This window comes from Columba livia, chromosome Z (genome assembly GCF_036013475.1).
Source record: "Columba livia isolate bColLiv1 breed racing homer chromosome Z, bColLiv1.pat.W.v2, whole genome shotgun sequence".
Lineage (NCBI taxonomy): Eukaryota > Metazoa > Chordata > Aves > Columbiformes > Columbidae > Columba > Columba livia.
The window spans coordinates 27,539,905-27,548,386 of record NC_088642.1 but is presented as its reverse complement, the minus strand read 5'-3'; positions in this window follow the sequence as shown (position 1 = coordinate 27,548,386).

Sequence of the window (8,482 nt, the reverse complement as noted above, 5' to 3'; positions counted from 1 at the left end):
AGCCTTGTCACAGGCTATTTTTTTTAAAAGGATTCCCTTTCAAAATGCTAGTGCAGTGGAACGTCATGACCTCTTCCACCAGCAGCTCCGTCTTGTGTTGCCCTATGCATTATATTCAGATAAAAGGATATATTGTGAGTTTTAAGGAGCAGTCTGCGTCATAGGGAGGAGGGTGTAGAAGGGGCAGACTGCACAGTTCACACTCTCTGAATAGTCAAACTGGACTTTTCCAGGGCAGAAACTACCAAAGATTCCAACTACTTTTCATAGGAAATTTTAGCAAAATTCCTTCCAGCAGCATTAAGTGGTTGCAACCCTCCTGTTCATGGCAATACAAGATAATATGGAATGTACAGGATTTCTGGGTGGTGTGTGACAGAGATCCCTGTGACTTAGCACAATCAGTGAAGGCCTGTTGCCCCCATGTCAGGCTCTGCGTTCCCTGTTACCCTTGTTTCCAGGCAGGTTTGTTAGTTCAGGCTCCTCATAAGCATGGTGCTTCAGGCCATTGGAGCAGTTACACACGCCCTTCAGCACTCCCAAATTGCAAAGCAGGCCTTTTATCCCCAGGAAACAGAGAGGACACTGCACAAACAGCACCCTGGTGTCAAGTTTCCAGGCAGCTTTACTTCCACACTTGTGCAAAGACTTCACCATATTGGAAGGGTTCAGCAACCTTTTCTCCAGCTCTTCTCCACTCCTGCGCCCTACCAGCACATTGCCTGGCAGCCTCACCACCACTGTATGGCTGCTTCAACAGCAGTATCTTGTCACTTGCCTCTGCAGGGCTGTACCAGCTACAGACAAAAACACATCCGAGCACTTCAGCCCCAGTTCCTCCTTGGACCATAAGCATCAAAAATTCAGGCAAGGGTTTTGCGCTGGCACAGGTTACCAACCAGCTAACTTGCACCCAACTTTAAACAGCTTCTCTGAGCAGGTTGGTGGGTCGATGTGGCAGAAGGGAGGTGTCAGTGTGCCCCGTGGCACCCACTCCCTGCCCCAGGGTGATTCCCAGCAGAACTCAGGGCTGCCTGGCAGGCACCTGCCTCTGCAGCACTGCAGGGCACCAGCACCTGCCCAAAGCCTGGGAGGACAGATGGAGACCTTTTCCTGGTAAAGGGCACACACATCTACAGCTAAGGCAGCAGCACTCAGATCCAGGCTGGATTCCTCCTTCACCTTGAAAAGCCTTATTTAAGCCTTATGGCCTAACCACTATAGTTTCACCCCCTCTCTTCCGTAAATTCTTGGTCTTAATCTTATTTACAGCTCTTAGATCCAGCTTCAGCCACAAGGCAGGACAACGTCTTCCTGCCCTCTGTGGTCTGGTGCTTGGGGCACTCTCTGGGAAAACGGAAAACAGACAGTAAACATTCTCAGGCTAAAGATGGAGCTGAACCTGTGTCTTCTATTTTGGGAGCTATTAAACTAGACAGCGAACGGCGACTGGCTGCACACAGAAGGGGCTGCTTGATGTGCATCAGATCTGGACAACTGAGGGAGCAAAGTCTGATATACCTTGGGAGTGCTCAGCCGAATATCAGAGGCAGCTGTATTTAAGAACAGGGACTTCTTGGATTGCAATTTTGTTCCAAGGCATTGCAATTCCACTTAAGCTTTCCTTTAGGCAAGTCCTTCCCACACTGAGGCTTAAGTGCACTCCTTAATGATAAATGACCTTGGATGCCACTGCAGCAGACAGAGGGGGAGTCTGAAAGCTCTAACCCTGAGCCAGTTGTGAACCATGCTGCAAACCCGTTTGGTAGCCCTTGTGTGAATGGGGCCTTTGTTAGAGACTGATGAGTAGGATGTTCAGAGAACTTGGGAAAGTATGCTTGGCAAGTAAACTCACCTAACTAATAATAAAAATGGTTTTCAAATTTGCCAGGCTTCTTTGCCTGAGGCAAGCACAATTAAAGTCAATGAATTGTTTAATGTGAGGAAATAACAAGAGAGGGAAGAAAAAAAGCATTCTGTTCCCTGATGCTGTTTTGGAATATCTCTTGTGTAGATCCTCCTCTGGATTGATGATAAAAGCCTTTGGCATGCATCCTGCAGAGAAATCAAGAAGCGTAACAGAGATAAGTGAGTTTGTTGAGAGCTATATCCTACCTTAGCATGAAGATGGGCTCTCGGATCTAAGGCATTTTTCATCTCTAGCTGGGATGATCTATCTGGCACGCATGTATTAGATTTTGGATGTTTTAACAAGCCAGAATGCTTTCATGGGAGCACTCCCAATGACATGGAGAGCTGTTTCAAACATGCTGGCAAACTGCAGTCCTCCTCCACAAGAGGCCCAGAGCAGGCACTAATTACAGGATGGGTGTAGCACATACCTGCCTCTGGTGGGAAAGAACTGAGCCTGAGAACTCTATCTCCACAGATCCAACCAACGTGCTTTCCTCTGTAAAACCAGGAGGCAGAAAATACTTTTAACACTTGAGAAGAGACATAATCCTTGCAGATAAGGCAGGAACTTGATTTAGAAACTGTCCTTCTTCTGACCTGGACAACATTTCCATAGTATTTCCACCATTTCTTGCTGTCACCCATAATTTTAAGGCCTTGAGCATTTTTAAGAGGCAGACATATACCAAGAGCTTTCAGAATAAAGCAAGCACTAAATTTGTCAAATAAATATGGGGCTAATCCTGTGCTTTGGGGAGACTTCTTTAGTTCTTTGTGTTCTGCATCCTAACCGGCTCCTTACATAGCCTACTACAGATTCTTTTCCAAGATAATGGATTGGTAATCTTGGCGTGAACGAGACTAACAAATTTCTAGGTGGTATTTTCTGTTATTCTACAGTTCCTAGTTAACTAGAAATGGATTTAGTTGTTTTTTAATATAAAAGAAATAGATAAGGGAGAGAGACTGATAGCTTTGCCTAACCTGCACTTTTGAATTGTGGTAGAAGAATCACAAAGATTAAACTTCCTTATTCTTTCCATTGGGATTCAGGAAGAATAGCGTCTTCTCCGAAGTATAAGTGTGCACTATTACACCAGACCATTACAGTGTGGAATAAGGACACACTACTTCATGCTGGCAGAAGCCAGGTGTAGAATAACACCCTGGTGGTTCTTCTGCTGCTAGTTATTTCTGAGGCCAAAGATCTCAGCAAACACCTTGGTCTCGGCAGTGCTAAAGGAAGAAGAGCACAAGATGCAATGGAACGCTGAACTGGCCAGAGCCTTGAGGTATGGCTGCCACACCCCTGAGCATACCAAAGCTACCACAGGTTTCCAGATTCTTGGGTTAGCTTTATCAGAACACAATATTTTAAGCCACAGAAAGATGGTCTTTTAATGGGAAAACTCAGACCTGCTATGTGAGATAGATTCAAACGCATCTCCACTCTTTGCAGAGACAAGCCCCACTTCAGAAACAGCAATTTTCTGTGGCTTCCTGGACTGCAGCAAACTCCACACTGTCTTTTCTCAGTTCCTAGGAAAGCCAGATTTTCTCCATTATCTTAAAGGCTCAAGTGTGGGTCCACTGAGAAAAGACCTTTGCTCTCCAGGTCTCTCCACCACTGCTGTTAATTGTTTCTCTGCTCTGTCCCATCATACTTTCCAGGGCTACCCCAGCTACATGTTCCCGGGAGGTGAGCAGGATGGCAGCACTCCACACAAGGCCCACTGTCAGTTCCCCTTTCCTTACAGGCACGGCAGAAGAGGCAGACAGACAGCCTCTCTGCCACATGGAATTACATTGCATGCTGCAGGAGGCAGCTTTACACATGCTGGGGTGACCAAGAGGGAGTCTGAAGCACGCGTGCTGAAGCCCTTGGGAAGCCTGAGCTTGCAGTTTGCTGTCCCAAGGAAAAATTCAGCTGCAAGTGCAATGCAGTGACAAGTCTGGTCCAAAAGTCCCTCACCTCTTTTCCTCCCCGCCGCAGTAGACAGGGAAGTTGGTCGGTGCCAGCAGTAATGTCCCAGGAAAGCCGCAGCTAGTGCCACCATGCACAAGGTGAGCTGCAAGCTCTGTGGCTCTGTGATCACCATCAGTAATGCATTAACAGGAGAGGATGGAAGACCAGGACAGCCAACACCACCCTCAGGGCTGCTCAATGGCAGTACTGTCTCTACTCGCTGATGACGGCTGCATGTGTGCGGAGGGTCGTATGCTCCTGGTGAAGATATGCCAGTAGAGCTGGCAGGCTGTGTACCAAGCTCAAGCCAGGCTCAGCCTGCGGTGTCAGGTTTGCTTAGAACAAAGGAAATCACATTTCTTCCTGCCTTCCCCTGCTGTGCCCTTCTTTAATAGCCTTTCCTGCAGCTTGAGGAAGAGGCCTAGGTGGCAAACAGCCCCCAGCTGTGCTGCCGGGGAAGAGTGTGAGGAAACACTGAGTATGGCATGGCTGGAGTAGCTCATGGACCTGTGGAGAGCAGGACTACTTTAATCACCTTTTCTCAAGGCACACTGCATACTTTCCTCTGGTTTCACTGTTTGTGTCCCCCTTTTTCCTCACCCATTTGATGTCACTTGTGCAGCTTTGCACTTAAATCCTCTGCTAGGCTTCCCATGCTCAGGGACCGCATTTGAACACAAGATATATCACCAGGTGTTTTCCCTTCCTCACCATGTCTTCAGACACTCTTTTTAGACCACTGACTATTCATTTGAGTTTAAAAACTAATATTCAGCCCCCAAAATCTGTTGAAATCCAATTTCATGTACACATGCCTCAACACAGATGCTGACATCACCTCAATTTGGGCAGACCATTCACATGAATCAAGGCATGGGATATCTACCCTGATCCTTCACCATCCCTTTTTTGCTTCTGGCACATGTATAAATAGATAAAATGTCCAGATGATAGTCTAAAGCTAGCTCCTCTTTCCTCTTTTCTCAGCCTTCTAAAAGCTTTTTTTAGAAGCAGAGCATGGAGGAAGCAAAGGGCTTACAGAGTAAGTGCTGGTGGTGTGTTCAGAGTGGTCTGAGCAGTAGCCATGGTTTGGGAGTAGCTGGGCAGATCTGAGTGAAGGAACCAAATCTTCCTGCTGGCCTCTACCATGGGGGGTGATTAAAAAGAAAAGATTAAAGTATAACCACACCATATTATCACTCTGTGATCTACAAACGTCTTCTTGCCATGGAGAGAATCGAGAGCAAGGTGGGATATGAAATGAACCTGAGAGTTAAAGGCATTTAACTCTTGGACAGCTTGCTGTTTTTTTGCACCTCTGCTCCCCACGCCTCCCCCCCCCCTTTTTTTTTTTTTCATAAGGGAAGATGGGTTATAACATGCAATAGGTTTGATGTTGCTTCAGGGAAGCATGTTCAATGCTGGAGGGGGTACATCCCATCAAGGTGCTGCTCTCTCTGTCTCCTGTGGTCATGGTCCAGGAGCTCGGCAATGGTGCAAAGGCAGAAAATGTGTGATGGGCAAGTTGGGGCATTGCTTCAAGGGACAGAGCTAAGACGCTTAGCATGTGCCCTGGTTTTCAGAAGTTTTAAGTTTTGTTGAGCTCAGTACTCTGAAGCACACAATCTTGGCACTGCATTAATGCATATCTTTGCCAGTAAATTTCTTAGTGATTAAAAGAAGAATTTTTCTCCTTATTACACATTTAGGCAGCTGCCACTACGCTCAGGCTGTGCAGGTGGCATGTTTTTGTTTCTAGTTTTAGGTGAAGGACCTGCTGAAATTCTGCAGAGTTCTTCTAGTTTTGTTTTCTACTTTACAGAACTGGAACAGATGATATTTACAAGGCATAGCTGCTGGCAGAGCAGAAGAAGCCATTAAGTAGGATTTTTAATCAAAACCCCTTGACAGCTCCATTCTTGCTGGTCACACTATCTCTTATACAATGGCAACACACAGTTCTCTCCCTCTCATCAGTCCAGTCCCCATAACATCTTGCAACATACAGCCACTACCATAATTTTCATCTTAACTCATCTCTAAGTTATTAACTCTCTGAAAGTCACAGTACATACAAGACTTCTTGCTTGCTCTTGCTTATATATGTATAAATGGCAGCTGGAGGGAAACCCTCCTTTGATATCCTTGGCTGAGCTGTGCAGATACTCATCTCCTGCATCTCCAGTCAACTTCTTCCAGCCATATCCATGGTCCAACTGCTCTCCTCTTGCAACAGTCCATCATGTCTTCCTCCCTATGCCAGTGCAGCCATCCCATTGTTCCCCACCACTTGGAGATTCTGTATGTCCCGCCTTCATATCTCCTGTTTACTTAGAGCTGAAATTTGTGTTATCTTATTTCATCGCTCCCAGATTTTTGGAGATTTAGGTCTGCATTTTCATCACCCCTCCTACAAGATTCTGCCTCTCATGAAGAGGTACTTCCCAAGCACAGTATGGCTCTTCTTCCGATTGCAGCACAAACACACCTCCACAAGGATCAGGGCTTCAGCCTGCTGGCATTCCCCCTGCCAGAGTGCAATCCCCAGGGCTGGTGTAGGTTCAGGAGGGGACATGGAAGCCTGACTCCTTGCTGTGACAGAGTTCCTATCAGTGGTCTACAGCTGTTGACAACTTGGTAATTCTATAAGCTATAAAACTGGCCGGTCCTGTTTGATTCTAAAACTTTGATCAAGAAATTCCTCTTGAGGACTATGAAAACACAACAAACTCTACATCTAAATGGGAGCTTGGCAGACAAAACTATGGATAGTCCAAGAATCATCAAATTAACAAATGCGATGATGCAGCTCTGTTTTGTAAACACAGCAGATGCAGCTAAGCTCCCATGAAAAGCCACAAGGCTGTAAAAACTAAAATGTTTATTCTTCCATTACATTCAAGGACACTCATAAAAATAAAATAAAGTAAATAGATGCTGAGACTAGAGGATTCCCATATATCAAGTAAGGAAACAATTCTGTAAGTGGAAAAGAGAAAGAAATAGAGGTCAGTGATTTGAACTGTTTTCATTTGTAATATCTATTTCCCCTCCTGCTGCTTGTCAGGACATAAAACCTGCATGTTTCAAGGAAGATTTTTATTTTGGAAAACTTCAAGCAGAGTGTCTAAAGAAAAAAACCTGTTGCCCATGGCAGTGCACATTTTCCTTAGTCATGCTGGCTGCAGAAGAGATGGTGCATGTTGTGAGAGAGGGTTTTCCCTCTCGCAGGCTGCCCTAATGACTGCTTGTGATGTGTTTACTGGATGAATCATACAGAAGCGCTAAGGGGACGGAGGAGCTTCCCTTGTAGATATGCAGGCACCTCTGCATGTGATCCTTGGTTTCCTATACATGCCCAGGTACCAGGCTATACACAGGTATATCCAGGCATCCCTTCAGGCCATACATGACACAGCAGTACCCAGTAGCTTCACACTCTGTCTTCCATTTTGAGAAGAAGGGGAAAGGAGGAGTGCAGATACAAAAGTATGAGCAGCCTTAGCAGAGGCTCTGGCAGCCTCAGAACCTCCCTTGCTTTTCAGCTGCTTGCAGACTCTTATGTTCTCAAATTTACAAGCACTTTCCAAGTCCTGTGCAAAGCTTCTCCCACCAAATCTTTTCTTCCCTGCTTTTTTTCTCAAAAGCTTTCTATTCCCTTTCTTGACCTTCCTTCTGCCTTCCTTGTTTTTAAAGTCTACCACTTAAGGCTCTCCACATAGTGCTGGGGAATCTGCCCCTTCAGATGCTCCTTCATGACCCTTCAGAAAGCTCGCTTCTCCTGGCAAATCCTCCTGCCTTCTCACTCTCCATAATCCCTACTTTTCTCAGGACCTGAATTATTATCACTGTAATTTGTCTCGTCTTTGTTTGATTTGCCTACCTTTCATGGCAAGCAGTTTAGAGCAGGGAATGCATCTTGCTCTGTCTCTGGAAGTTTGCTATTATCTGCATCCCTTTAACAGCAATAAATCTTGAATCTGCCTCGCTATGCCTCTGAGACTGTTTCAAACTTTTTTCAGTCTGGGTCTGATGGAAAAACCCTCTGGCACATTCAGGTTGCAGAATGGGTCTCCCAGAAGCCCCCAGGGACTCACACTGGACTTTCCCTGGGAGCATAGCTCTTCCAGCTTTCACCAAGGCCCAGGAACACGGAGAGTACTCAAGGTTCCCTGAGGGAGGGTCGTTTTCCCTACTCAAAACCGGAATGAAAGAAAGGACAAAAAATGAGGAAAATATTACTATAAATGGAGAGAATCCTGTTCCCTGCTGGCAGGGGTATTTTGTGAGTCATGGTTATTTTCTTTTGAATACAGAGCTTCTCTGAGCTGATTAAGTGGAATTAACAACACGGTCAGGAATCCTCACAGTTCCCTGTTGCTCTGATCCCTGTGGCTCTTGTTTTACCTCTTCTGCTTTTGGGAACACTTGAGGAATTTATTAATGAGGCCCGATTACAGAGGATTGCGGGTTTATAATCAACATTCTGGTTAATGCCGGGAATGGCTCTTTTAACTCCTCGGGAAGTAAAAACAAACACCAGAACCCACCTTCCCAGGCATGTTTGCTCTCCAAAATACCCAGAATAAAAGCTGTCCTCAA